Source organism: Ornithorhynchus anatinus, chromosome 1, assembly GCF_004115215.2.
Source record: "Ornithorhynchus anatinus isolate Pmale09 chromosome 1, mOrnAna1.pri.v4, whole genome shotgun sequence".
NCBI lineage: Eukaryota > Metazoa > Chordata > Mammalia > Monotremata > Ornithorhynchidae > Ornithorhynchus > Ornithorhynchus anatinus.
In genome coordinates, this window is record NC_041728.1 from 157,184,428 (window position 1) to 157,198,794 (window position 14,367).

The 14,367-nt window shown below is 43.4% G+C and overlaps 1 long non-coding RNA gene and 1 other non-coding gene across 2 annotated transcripts; one reads left to right on the forward strand and one right to left on the reverse strand.

Annotated features, from left to right (window-relative positions):
- Window positions 1–709: 709 nt before the first annotated feature.
- On the forward strand, window positions 710–1,256 carry LOC114814186. Its single transcript, XR_003761941.2, has 2 exons — window positions 710–801; window positions 1,030–1,256. It is a non-coding gene; the product is annotated as an uncharacterized LOC114814186 (long non-coding RNA).
- Window positions 1,257–13,959: 12,703 nt separating this feature from the next.
- On the reverse strand, window positions 13,960–14,096 carry LOC114816633. Its single transcript, XR_003764435.1, has one exon. It is a non-coding gene; the product is annotated as a small nucleolar RNA SNORA7 (small nucleolar RNA).
- Between the last annotated feature and the right edge of the window lie 271 nt (window positions 14,097–14,367).

The following is a 14,367-nucleotide window of genomic DNA, read 5'->3' on the forward strand; positions in this document are numbered from 1 at the left end:
CAGCATTAGAGAAGCAGCGTGGCTCACTGGAAAGAACCCGGGCTTGGGAGTCAGAGGTCATGTGTTTGAATCCCGGCTCCGCCACTTGTCAGCTGTGTGACTGTGGGCAAGTCACTTAACTTATCTGTGCCTCAGTTACCTCATCTGTAAAATGGGGATTAACTGTGAGCCTCACATGGGACAACCTGATTACCCTGTATCTACCCAGTGCTTAGAACAGCGCTCTGCACATAGTAAGTGCTTAACAAATACCAACATTATTATTATTATTATCCTCAACTCATCTGTCTCATTCAAATCACATATTCAGTCTGTCACTAAATTCTGGAAGTTCTACCTTCACAACATTCCTAGAATCAGCCCTTTTCTCTTCATTCAAATTGCTACCACACTGATTAAAGCGCTATATCATCGTCCTCCTTGACTACTGCATCAATCTCCTTTCTGTCCTCTCTGGCTCCTGTCTCTCTCTACTCCAGTCCATATTTCACTCTTCTGGCCAGATATTTTTTTCTAAAAAATAAGTTCAGTCTACATCTTCCCACTTAATTCAATTAATCAGTGATATTTTTGAGTACTAAACACTTGGGAGAGAATGATACAATGGAATCAGTAGACACATTCCCGACCGATTAGGTGCTTACTGTCCGTGTTCCACTGGGATTATTATGTCAGAATATTGGCAGACCTTCCAATCAAATGGATGTTGTGTGTGGGAGCCAATCATAGGATGTGGCTCATAAGTGGGTCAGAAGTGTGTGTCCCCTTCAACTCGGTGGAGAGTGATCAGATATGGATTTGGTGAGCCCACAAGCTGCCTTGTTAGTGACTGTTTGTGATTGCATGAACAAGGGAGAGAATTTGCGAAGGCACTGATGGGCTTTACTTGAGGGCCAGTGATGGCTGGCCTATGGAGGGAGGGATGGCTTTCTCTCTCTGTTGTAAGGGGTTTGGATGAATCAATGACTGTCACAAGCTACAGCTGCCATGCCTAAGGCAAATAAAAGGCCGCTAATTTGAATTGCAAAGGGAGTATGTGGAAGCAGCAAGCAGAGGAACAGAGCATGAGAAGAAGCAAGAAAGAAACAACCTCAGAACAGCAGGAGGCAGCAGCACTTGGAAGCGGACAGAAGAAATATTGATACAATGAGCTCCTTTGACCACAGATTGGTATTGGGCCCTGAGTGGAGTTGAGTGAGTGTGTTTCTCACTCCCTTGCACATTGGTAAAACGAAGTAAAAAGTGTTCCACAGTAACCTTGGTGATCAGAGGTATGGTTTGACTGCTATGTGTCATTGAGGCTCCTTGGTCCAGCAAGGTCCCGGTTGGTTTGAATTGGGGGCTCACAACAATGAGTACCTTGGAACAGCAGTAGTCCAGTCAAACCTTAGCCAGTTTTCACCATACTTTGTACCTGATGAAAGTTCATACTCTGGCAAATATTGCTCTTATGGATGGCAGTGTTTGTATGGACTAACTAGTGATTGTTTTTGATGCTTCCTAGAATCTCAAAATGGCTTCAGACCACAGTATAGAAGAAATCAATATACTATGTGATATTTGTTGATGAGTAGAACTAATCAATTGTATTTTTTGAGCACTAACTCTGTATGAAGCCTTTGGGAGAATATCATATAATAATAATAATGTTGGTATTTGTTAAGCACTTACTATGTGCAGAGCACTGTTCTAAGCGCTGGGGTAGACACGGGGGAATCGGGTTGTCCCACGTGGGGCTCACAGTCTTCATCCCCATTTTACAGATGAGGGAACTGAGGCACAGAGAAGTGAAGTGACTCGCCCACAGTCACACAGCCGACAAGTGGCAGATCTGGGATTCGAACTCATGAGCCCTGACTCCAAAGCCCGTGCTCTTTCCACTGCGCCACGCTGCTAATAATAGTACTTGTTCAACACTATTTGCCAAGCACTGTTCTAACCCTGGGGCACATACAAGTTAATCAGGTTGGACCCAGTCCCTGTCCCACATGGGGCTCACACTCTGGTTTCCTGACAACAGTGAACTTTCAATCAGTCAATCAGTGGTATTTGAGTGCTTACTTTGTGCAGAACATTGGACTAAGTGCTTGGGAGAGTAAAATACAACAAATAGCAGATACATTCCTTGGTGATAACAAGCTGATGATCCTCTTACTTTGCAAATTTAGGTGTCCTGGAAAGTTCATTAAATTTCTGAAGTAGGCCCATGATAGTTATCTAGTCCACCAGATCACCTTCTCTCCTGACTTTTCTTGGGTTGTTGGGATGGTTTGGGGTTGAATTGTCTTGATCAGTCTATTGAAGAGTCCCTCCAAACACCAATCTGTTCCCAGTGATCCATTCCAGATCATTCATGCATAAAGACAGTCCCTTGATAAACTATTGCTGAGCCCATTTCTCTTCAAATATGCTTCTTCTTATCCTAATCTTCAGGAAACCACTTTTCCAGAAGGAAAAGATTGCCTAGATTGCCTCATGGTAGGCTGATCTATCCTCACTGTAGGCTCCCAACAGTCCCTTCCATATTCTGCTGTTACTCTATTCTTCATTTGTGTTGAAAATATTTGTTTTTTTCTCCTCCCTGCATGTGTACATCAAATTTCCATTTACTATAAAAAAAGCTGATTGCTAGAGTAAGGATTAGAGGATAGATGCTTTATGTAAGCATTTTAGAAAAAATGAAATGTTGGGTAAAGAGCCAAAGGGGTCACAATGCTTCTGGAAAATATCCTTATTCATTCAATAGTATTTATTGAGCGCTTACTATGTGCAGAGCACTGTACTAAGCGCTTGGGATGAACAAGTCGGCAACAGATAGAGACAGTCCCTGCCGTTTGACGGGCTTACAGTCTAATCGGGGGAGACGGACAGACAAGAACAATGGCACTAAACAGCGTCAAGGGGAAGAACATCTCGTAAAAACAATGGCAACTAAATAGAATCAAGGCGATGTACAATTCATTAACAAAATAAATAGGGTAACGAAAATATATACAGTTGAGCGGACGGGTACAGTGCTGTGGGGATGGGAAGGGAGAGGTGGAGGAGCAGAGGGAAAAGGGGAAAATGAGGCTTTAGCTGCGGAGAGGTAAAGGGGGGATGGCAAATGTAAGTGTCTGTTACTATAAAGATCAGTTTACAGATAAAGGATTCATAAAAAGAAAATCGGAGCTTTGTTGCATGAATTTTCTCTATCAGTTTGGTAGATGGCAAATGTGTGTCTGAAGTTGCTACATGTAAATAGCCTATTGGCTACCTCCATGGAAAATTTCAAAAAATAATATTGGACCTATTTTGTTTTCCAGTAAAAAAGTAATTCATGGAATTGAAAGCATAATTTTTGCTTAAATTAGAAATATTAAAATCTAGTGATTTCATTTAGATGAGTGGATTTCTCACATGTCTATAGGCACACCCCTACACATTCAATCAAAGGTGTTTATTGAGTGTTTATTAGGTATAGAGCACTGTTCTAAGAACCAGAGAAAGTATACTACAACAGTATTACCAGATATGTTCCCTGCATATAATCACCTTAAAGTCTAGAGGGGGAAACAGAAATTAATATGAATAAATTTATAAGTAATTTAAATATTTTGAGAAGCAGTGTGGCCTAGTGGATAAGAGCACGGGAGTCAAAAGAACCTGGGTTCTAATCTCAGCTCTGCTACATATCTTCTGCATGACCTTGAGTAAGTCACTTAGTTTCTCAGTGCCTCAGTTACCTCCTCGGTAAAATGGTGATTACGACTGTGAGCCCCATGTGGGACAGGGACTGTGTCCAACCCAATCTGTATTCACCCCAGTGTTTAAACAGTGCCTGACACATAGGAAATGCTTAGTAAGTGCCACAATTATCATTATTATATGTACACAGGTTCTTTGGGATTGAGGGTGGGATGAATATTGAATGTCCAAAGATCACAGATCCAAGTGCATAGATGATGCAGTATGGAGAGCAAGTCAGGGAAAAGAGGGCTTAATCAGGGAAGGTGACTTGGAGAAGATGTGACCGAGAAGCAGCGTGGCTCACTGGGAAGAGCACGGGCTTTGGAGTCAGAGGTCATGGGTTTGAACCCCAGCTCTGCCACTTGTCAGCTATGTGACTTTGGGCAAGTCACTTAACTTCTCTGTGCCTCAGTTCCCTCATCTGTAAAATGGGGATGAAGACTGTGAGCCCCGCGTGGGACAACCTGATTCCCCTGTGTCTACCCCAGCGCTTAGAACAGTGCTCGGCACATAGTAAGCGCTTAACAAATACCAACATTATTATTAATTGTGTTTAAAGGTGGAGAGAGTGGTGGTCTGGCAAAGATGGAGGGGAAGGGAGTTTCAGGCTAGGGGGAGGATATGTGAAAGGGGTTGGTGGAGATGGACAAGATCTGGGCACAGTGATTAAACTGGCACCAGAGGAGTGGGGTATATGAGGTAGGCTCTATAGAAGATAAGTGAAATAGGATGGGGCAAGCCGATTCAGTGCTTTAAAGCCTATGATATGGAGTTTCTGTTATATGCAGAGGTGGGTCGTCAGCCAGTAGAGATCTTGAGGAGTGGGGAGACGTGAACTGATAGATGATTCATGCAACAGAGTGAAGTATAGGATTGGAGTGGGGAGAAACAGGAGGCCAGGAAGTCAGCAAGGAGGCAGATACAGTTCATTCATTCATTCAATCATATTTATTGAGCACTTACTGTGTGCAGAGCACTGGACTAAGAGCTTGGAAGGTACATTTCAGTAACAGATAGAGACAATCCCTACCCAACAATGGTTTCCCAGTCTAGAAGGGGTAGACAGACAACAAAACAAGTAGACAGGCATCACTACCATGAAAATAGATAAATAGAACCATAGATGAATGCACATAATTAATAAAATAGAGCAATAAATATGTACAACTATATAGAAGTGCTGTGGGGAGGGGAAGGGGCTAGAGTAGTGGGAGGGAGTAGGGGCAATGGGGAGGGGAAGGGGATAGAGTAGTGGGAGGAAGTAGGGGCAATGGGGAGGGGAAGGGGGTAGAGCAGTGGGAGGGAGTAGAGGCAATGGGGAGGGGAAGGGGGTAGAGCAGTGGGAGGGAGTAGAGGCAATGGGGAGGGGAAGAAAAGCAGAGGGAAAGGGAGGGCTTAGTCTGGGAAGGCCACCTGGAGGGAGTGCTCAATAAAGCTTTGAAGAGGGGAAGAGAGTTTGGCAGATGTGAGGAGGGAGGGCATTCCAGGTCAGAGGAAGGATGTGTACCAGGGGGTCACCGGAGGGTCAGGCGGGAATCAGGGTGGGATAGGATAGGTGCTTGGATCAGCATGGTTCTAGTTTGAATGGAGAGGAAAGGGCAGATTTTAGCAATGTTGTGAAAGTAGAACCCACAAGGTTTGGTGACAGTGAATATGTGGGTGAAATGAGAGGGAAGAGTTGAGCACAACATGAAGGTTATAAACTTGTGAGACAGGGAGAGTAGTGGTGTTGTCTACAGTGAAGGGAAAGATGGGGGAGGATAGGGTTTGGTTGGGAAGATAAGGAATTCAGTTTTAGACATGTTTGATTTGAAGTGTTGGCCTATAGATATGTCTTGAAGGCAGGAGGAAATGTGAAATTGTGAGAAAGCTTTGATTTTTGGAATCCTCTGGATAGAGGTGGTAACTGAAGCCTCAGGAGTGAATGAGTTCTCCAAGAGAGTGAGTGTAAAGGGAAAATAGAAGGGGACCTAGAACTGAGACTTGAGGAGCGCCTACTATAAGACGGTGGGACGCAGAAGCCAGCAAAAGACTGAGAAGGATCAGTCAGAGAGATAGGAGGGGAACCAAGAAAGAACAGTGTCAGTGAATACAGAGTTGATTAAGGTTCAAGGAGAATGGGTGGTCTATCATGTCAGAGGCAATTGAGAGGTCTAGGAGAATTAGGATTCATTCAATAGTATTGACTGAGTGCTTACTATGTGCAGAGCACTGTACTAAGTGCCTGGAATGTACAATTCAGCAACAGAGAGACAATCCCTGCCCATTGACAGACTTACAGTTTAGGATGGAGTAGAGTCCATGAGGTTTGTTGAAGTTCATTGGTTACTTTAGGGGGCTGTTTCTGTCGAGTGAAGGGGGCAGAAGCCAGATTGGAGGGGATCTAGGAAAGAAGTGGAGGACAGCAAATGGACACAGCAGATGTAAACAACTCTTTCAAGAAGTCTGGAGAGAAATGGTAAGAGGGAGATGGGGTGATAACTGGAGGGATCTGTGGGGTCAAGGGGATGGGGTTTTTTAGAATAGGGAATACATAAACAGTTCGAAAGCAGTGGGGAAGAAGCCTTTTGAAAATGAAAGATTAAACATGGCAGTCAAAGGGGAGGAAGGGAGGGAGTGGGTGTCTTTTTTTTAAAAAAAAAAGTATGAAGGGATGCAGTCAGAAGCACAGGTGGAGTGGTAGATTGGAGAGGAGGTGAGAGATCTCATTTGAGTTACTGAAAGGAATATAGGGAGAGTCAAAAAGGGTGGAGAATGAAAAGGATCGGAGAGGAGCAGGGGAGATTTTAGGGAGATCAGGCCTGATGACTTCAGTCTTGTTAATGAAGTATATGGCCAGGATGACAGGGATGGGGAGTGTGGAGAGGGTTTGGATGGGAGTGCACTGAGGAGGGCCACCCCATGGGAGGGGGATGAAATGGGGTCCTGGGGGTTGGGAACCTGTGTGGGGAGATCTTGGGTTGGGCTAGGAGTAAGAGAATGAAGGTCCTGAGTTGCAGCAGTTGATCTGTAGACCCCGGTGGCCTGAGGCAGATTCCTCTAGTAGGGGGAGACTCAGCACGTGCCAGCTGCAGGGAATCCACAAATTCTGAGCTGCAATTAGTCATTTAAGCATCTCTTCTGAGTGAATGGGCAAGCTCTGTTAAGTAATTAGTGGTTGATGGGTGACTGTTGACATGTGTTATCTCTTCAGTGAGTCCCTGACCTGCTTATGACAGGGAGGAGACAGCGGGAGGTTCTCACTGTGCAGAGGGGTGGGATGGTGGGGGTGAAGGTTGGTGATTTCTTTCTCATGCAGACCCAAGTCCTCAGTGCATAGATGGAGAAATTGGGGGGAGGAAAGTTCCGGGGTCCCCTCCCTTGATGCAGTTCTAGGCCTTTGGGGAATGGTGTGTGGGGCTCGGGGTCTTTTCACTCTGGGCAGTTTGGGGCCTCTGGTGGGTGGGGTTGGGAGACGACCCTTCCCTAGTCTCATTCCTTTGGCACCCTTGGCCTAGTGGAGAAAGCCTGGGCCTCAGTGTCAAAAATATCTGGGTTCTATTCCCACCTTCACCACTTGTCTGCTGTATGACCTTGGGCAAGTCACTTCACTTCTTTCTGCCTCAGTTACCTCATCCGTAAAAGGGGGATTAAGACTGTGAGCCCCTTATGGGACAGAGACTGTGTCCATCCTGATTTGCTTGCTTCCACCCCAGCGCTTAGTATAGTCTCTGGCATATAGTAAACTCTTAACAAATACCACATTTTAAAAATTACCCATTTTTTATTACTGACCCTTCCCTCTAGGCCTCTAAAGTAATAACCATAATTAAGATATTTAAGTGCTTACTATATAACAAGCACTGTTCTAAGCCCTGGGGTAGATACAAAGTAACCAGTTGTCCTACGTGGGGGAAGGGTTAAGGGGCATAGCATCCCTTCCCTCCAGGGAGATACCAAGTCCTCTGCAGTGAAGGGGGGTGGGGGCAGAGACTCACATCTTGCCTTGATTTTTTTTGTTTTGGTTTTGGGGTTTTTTTTTGGCTTATGCCTTGACCAATGGGTGCTGGGATAGTGGGTGGCCCTTCTTTCAGATGTGATCCTAGGATCTGGGATGAGGGAAGGGGCCATAGGGCTTGGTGTCCCTTCCCTCTGGGGTGATCTCAGACCCCCCATAGTGGGAGGAAGAGTAGGAGGTGGTGGAAAGAAAGCAGCATGGTGTAGTAGATAGGGCATGGGCCTGGGAGTTGGAAGGTCGTGGGTTCTAATCCCAGCTCTGCCACATGTCTGCTCTGTGACCTTGGGCAAGTCATTTAACTTCTCTGGTCCTCAGTTCCCTCATCTGTAAAAAAAAAAAAAAAATAGGGGATGAAGAACGTGAGCCCAACTGTGTCCCACCTGATTAACTTGTATCTACCCCAGCACTTAGAACAGTGCTTGGCACATAGTAAGCCCTTAACAAGTACCATAATAATTATCATTATATTATATATTACATAATTTCCTTTTTTTCAGTTTTTGGTTTGCTGAGTGGTCATTGGGTGGTCGCAGCACTTCTTTTAGGCACGATCTTAGGCCCCTGGTGAGAGAAGGAAGGGAGGGGGCAGAAGCCCAGATACCTTCCTCTAGCATGGTCCTAGACCTCATGCAGTTGAGGAAGGGTCATGGATGGGATTAGCAACCCTTCCCTTTTGTGAATGGCTGTAGCAGGGTTGCCCCACCTTGGACCTCTGACGGCATCACTGCTGTCTCTTACAGCCCTCACACAGCCCTGCTGCCATTGCTGACATCTTGTGCCTGGCCATATAGTCCCATATAATAATAATAATAATGATGGCATTTGTTAAGCACTTACTATATGCCAAGCACTGTTCTAAGTGTTAGGGGGGGGATACAAGGTAATCAGGTTATCCCACATGGGGCTCACAGTCTTAATTCCCATTTTCCAGATGAGGTAACTGAGACACAAAAAACTGAAGTGACTTACCCAAAGTCACACAGCTGACAAGTGGCAGAGCTGGGATTAGAACCCATGACCTCCGACTCCCAAGCCTGTGCTCTTTCCACTGAGCCATGTTGCTCCTCATGCTGCTATATCTGTATAGATACAGATAGGTATGTAAAGATATATAGATAGATATATGGGAATATACACACATATGGGAACACATACATATTTATATAAAAATCTGTTAGCTCGCTCTTATGCTCTCTCTCTCTCTCTCATGGCAGCATTGCTTAGTGGATAGAGCACAGGCCTCTGAGTCAGAAGGACCTGTGTACTAATTCCAGCTCTGCCAGGTGTTTCCTGTATGACTTTGGGCAAATCTATCATTCATTCAATCATATTTATTGAGTGCTTTCTGTATGCAGATTCCTGTACTAAGCACTTGAAAATACAGTTCAGCAGCAGAGAGACAATTCCTGCCCACAAAGGGCTCACATTCTAGAAGTACTTAGTGTGAAGAGCACTGTACTAAGGGCTTGGGAAAGTACAATATGGCAATAGAGACAATCCCTGTCTACAACGAGTCACTTCACTTCTCTGCTTCAGTTCCCTCATTTTTACAATGGGGATGAGTGTGAACCCCATGTGAGGCAGGGACTTTGTGTGACCTGAATAACTTATATTTGATACAATGCATAGATCAGCGCTTGTCACATAGTAAGCTCTTAACAAGTACCATAAATTTTATATATTGTTATTCCAAGTGGACAACTCTGAGGGTGAATTTCCCATGTGGGACCCACAGTCTTGGGTCATACTTTGCACACCAAAAGTCTGTTTCTTTTTCTATTTGCAATATCTGGTGCTGTTTTCTCTTTTGCCTCTCTCTTTCCCTTATGAAGTTTTACTCAAAAAGATCCACTCCTTCCTCAATGAGTTTGCCCAGTAAATGTCCCTGTTGGTACCGTTCAAGCAAGGATTTACATATGGAGCCCAGGTCTCACTGACTTGTGGCAGTTGGGCAACAGTGTAGTTCTGTAAATCTTAATAATTTGAGCCTGAGCTCATGCTGCCTTCATATTCTGTTTGATAGTCTTCCCTAAAATAGTCCAGCCTTCTTGTTTTTCTACTTTCTTAATTATTGTAATGCTTGTCAGTGCACTACCTAAGGAACAGAACTTTGTAATAGATGATGCTGCCTGGGCCACATTATCATAATATTGTAATAATGTTGGTATTTGTTAAGCACTTACTATGTGCAGAGCACTGCTCTAAGTGCTGGGGTAGATACAGGGTAATTAGGTTGTTTCACGTGAGGCTCACAAGTCTTCATCCCATTTTACAGATGAGGGAACTGAGGCCCAGGAAGTTAAATGACTCACCCACAGTCATACAGTTGACAAGGGGCAGAGCTTGGATTCGAACCCATGACCTCTGACTCCCAAGCCCAGGCTCTTTCCACTGAGCCACACTGATCTGAATCCCAATTTTGATTCTGGGATTGTATGAACAAAAGTATCCTTTAGTAATTGAAGCAGGACTTCGAGACTGTAAGCTTCTTATGGGCAAGGGGTTTGTCTACAAACTCTGTTGTATTGTACTCTCCCAAGTGCTTAGTACAGTCTTCTGCCAACAGTCAGCATTCAGTAAATACCATTGATATCACTAATTGATTGATCTCCTTGGCAATGGTGACTTAGGTTCCTTCTTTTTATTTTGAAGTTGGTGATGATAGTGGCAGTTTTAAATTCTATGTCATTTCATGAGTAGCCTATATGTTGAAAAAGAGCTGATGTAAGTGTTTCTGTTTTGGTTTTCCCACTTTGAACCGCAAACATAAACCTATAACCATACAGCATTATACTTTTAAAGCCAATGACTTTGAAATGAGTTCATATCCAGGCTCGTGCAATATAAATGGCATCATCTGCTCACTTTTTTCATTCAGAAGAGAACACTTCAGTTCATAGTTCATGGTTAACAATACTGAATATTTTCAGATATACTTCTTTCTGCAACTCATCTAGAAATTAAATACACCTGAAATACAATTTATTGCATATTCAGTTGTTTTCTTTCAAATTATGGAGCTTATAAGGAATTTAGACTCTGGGAAGAAAATCTAGAACAGTTATATCTTACAGTTATCTCTGAAACTCATCCTCAAAAAAAAATAAAATTCAATAATATTGAACAGAAACTCCCCAGTCTAGCAGGGAAGATCTGTTCAAAATTGCAGCACCCCACCCTATCCCAGACCAAATTATGATTTCGAAGATATGCAATTTTAAAATGACTCAAAATAATATGGCAACTATCTCATATATATTTCCACTGTGTTTACAGGGCTTTTAAAAAAATCATGCTGTTGAAAGGGCAGTGAGAATAAGAAACCATAGATGGTGAGGAGCAAGGTAATCAATTGGCACCAGGCAGGAAAATAGCATCGTAGTGTGATTCATGGAAAATGAAGAATTCTTTGGGTTGGAGTGCTAATTCTGGCCTTAGTTCCAGCCTGCTCTGTGAGTTTGAATATATCATTTCACCTCTGAAGCTCAAGCTCCTCCAAAAGAGTGATAGTAATGTCTGCCTCCCATATGTTTCAAAGTAATATTGTGAGGACACTTTGGAAAATAAAAGTGGTATATGTACAAATTCAACATTTTGCCTCTAGTATGCTAGTTTACAGAAAGAAAATGTTTCAACTCATGTTTGGGAAATTGTAGCTAATGTGAGGGTGAGTTAAATCCTCAGTAGAATTTCACTTTAAGTAGAATCCCAAAATCAGAGGATGAAAAATAACCTTATTCTACCCACCCCACCCCCTGTGTTTCTGACCCCATCCATTTTGACCTCCTCAAAGTAATTGTCTTACCACCATTATCTTCAACTGCTCATTTTGCAAAGCCTACTTCCCCATTGCTTTCATGCATGCCCATGTATCCTCTATCCCAAAATCTCTTGACCCCAAGAAGCACTCCAGATATCACTCCATCTCCCTATTAACATTCCTATCCAAAAGTCTTGAGGTGAGTAGCTGCCTCCACTTCCTTTTCTTCAATTCTTTCCTCAGCATCCTGCAATTTAGCTTCCCCCCCCACACCCCCATTCCATGGAAACGACCCTCTTTTAGGTCACCAATGAACTCCTTCTTGCCAAATCCAATGGCCATTGTTTCATCCTAATCCTCCTCTACCTTTCTTCTGCTTTCAACACTGTGGACCACTCCCTTCTCATGGAAACATTATCTAACCATAGGCTTCACCAACACGACCATCTCCTGATTCTCCTCTTATCTCTCTGACAACTTCATTGTAGGCTCTTTCACAGGCTCCTCTTCTGCCTTTCACCCTCAAATTATGGTGATGCCTCAAAGCTCAGTTCTGAGCCCATTTCAATTCTCCATCTACTCACACTCCCTTGGAAAACTCAGTCAGTCCCACGACTTCAACTACCACCTCTACCTAGATGATTTCCAAATCTAACCCTCCAATACTGACCTCACTCCTTCTCTGCAGTCTCACATTTCCTACTGCCTTCAGAAGGATATCCTGCTCACACTCTAATTTTAATATATCCAAAGGAGAACGCCTCATCTTCCCACCCAAATAATGTCTTCCCCCTACTTTCCTATCACTGTGGACAGCACAATCAACCTACATTTCTCACAAGCAGTGTGGCTCAGTGGAAAGAGCATGGGCTTGGGAGTCAGAAGTCATGGGTTCAAATCCCAACTCAGTCACTTGTCAGCTGTATGACTTTGGTCAAGTTACTTAACTTCTCTGTGCCTGTTACCCCATCTGTAAAATGGGGATTAAGACTGTGAGCCCCACGTGGGACAAGCTGGCCACCTTGTATGCTCCCCAGTGCTTAGAACAGTGCACATAGTAAGCACTTATAAGCCATTATTATTATTAGAATTATTATTACAAGCCCATAACCTTGGCATTATCCTCAACTCATCTTAACAAACTCCGGTTGGATCTACCTTTACAGAACCCATCCTTTTCTCTCCATCCAAACTGCTATTTAACTGCTCCGAGACTTATTATTTCCCAACTTTACTACTGCACTGACTTCCTCACTGATCTCTCTGCATCCTATCTCTCCCCATTCCAGTCCCTTCTTCACTCTGCTGCCCATATGGTTTTTCTGAAAAGAAAATGCTCAATATGTATATCCCTACTCTTCCAAAACCTCTAGTGGTTGCCTATCCACCACCACATTAAACAGAAAGAAACTCTGTATTATCGGCTTTAAAGTACTAAATCAAGTCTTTTTTTCCTGTCTAACTTCAGTGATTTCCTACTACAACCTAACCTGCACAGTTTGCTCCTCTAACACCAGCCTAATCTCTGTATCTTGATTTTGTATATCCCACCACAAATCCCTTGCTCATTATCCCGCTGGCCTGAAAATCCCTTTCAAATCTAACAGTCCACTACTCCACCCATCATCAAAACCCTCCTAAAATCACACCTTCCTTGCCTTGGTTTTTCCTACTCGCCTTCCCCTCTGCATTGTCTGTGCACTTGGCTGTGTATTAGTATTATGATCATCATTATTATTATTGTAATCACTATTATCATTATATTTGTTAAATGCTTACTATGTGCCAAGGACTGTACAAACTACTGGGGTAGATAAAAGTTAGGTTGGAAAAAGTATTTGTCCTACATGGGGCTCACAGTGTAGAGGAGAGGGAGAACAGATATTAAATCTTTATTTTACAGATGAAGAATTTGATGCACAGAGAAGTTAAGTGACTTGTTCAAGGTCACACAGATGCAGAACTGTGACCTCTGACTCCCAGCCCCTTGGTCATTCCACTATACAACCTTTTAGGCACTCTGGTACTCATCTTAGCCCCACAGTACTTAGGTACATAATATTATAGTAGATGATTTTCCCTACATGTAATTCATTTTATTATCTGTTTTTCCCTTATAAACTATAACCTCCTTCTAGGTAGAGATTGTGTCTACAAAACTGTATTGTATTGTACTTTTCCAAGTACTTAGAATAATGCATTGCACAGAAAGCACTCAATACTATTGATTGATTGGAGAAACTGAAGACTAATACAGTCTTGTCATATGCTGTCGAGTCATCTCTGACCCATAACAGTGCTGTGGACACATCTCTCCCATCTCCATCTGCAATCATTCTGGTAGTGGATTCATAGAGTTTTCTTGGTAAAAATACAGAAGTGGTTTACCACTGCCTTCCTCCCGTGCAGTCATCTTGAGCCTCCACCTTCGACTCTCTCCTGTGCTGCTGTTGCCCAGCACAGGTGAGCTTTGACTTGTAGCAGATTGCCTTCCACTTGCTAGCCACTGCCCAAGATAGGAATGGAATGGGTATGCCTCCGTTGACTCTTCCTCTTGTAGTTGAGACTGGTAGAGTACTGGAAACTCTCCAGGTGCAACCCTGAGAAGGGATACAGTCTAATCACGGTGTATCAGAAATGTGGTCCAGGTTTAGTAACTTTTCAGGTGGAGAAGAATAAGCAGATTTAGGAAATAGTGAAGGAACAACCAACAGGATCAAATATGAGAGTGGAAAGATAGTGAGGAGTCTAAGATAACCCCACCATTGGAGGCTTTTGGGTTTAGGAGGGTGATAATCTATTGTAGAAATGAAAGCATTTGGAAAAGGAGTGGATATAGGAAGGAAAATGGGAAATACAGATTTATGCATATTGCACTCAG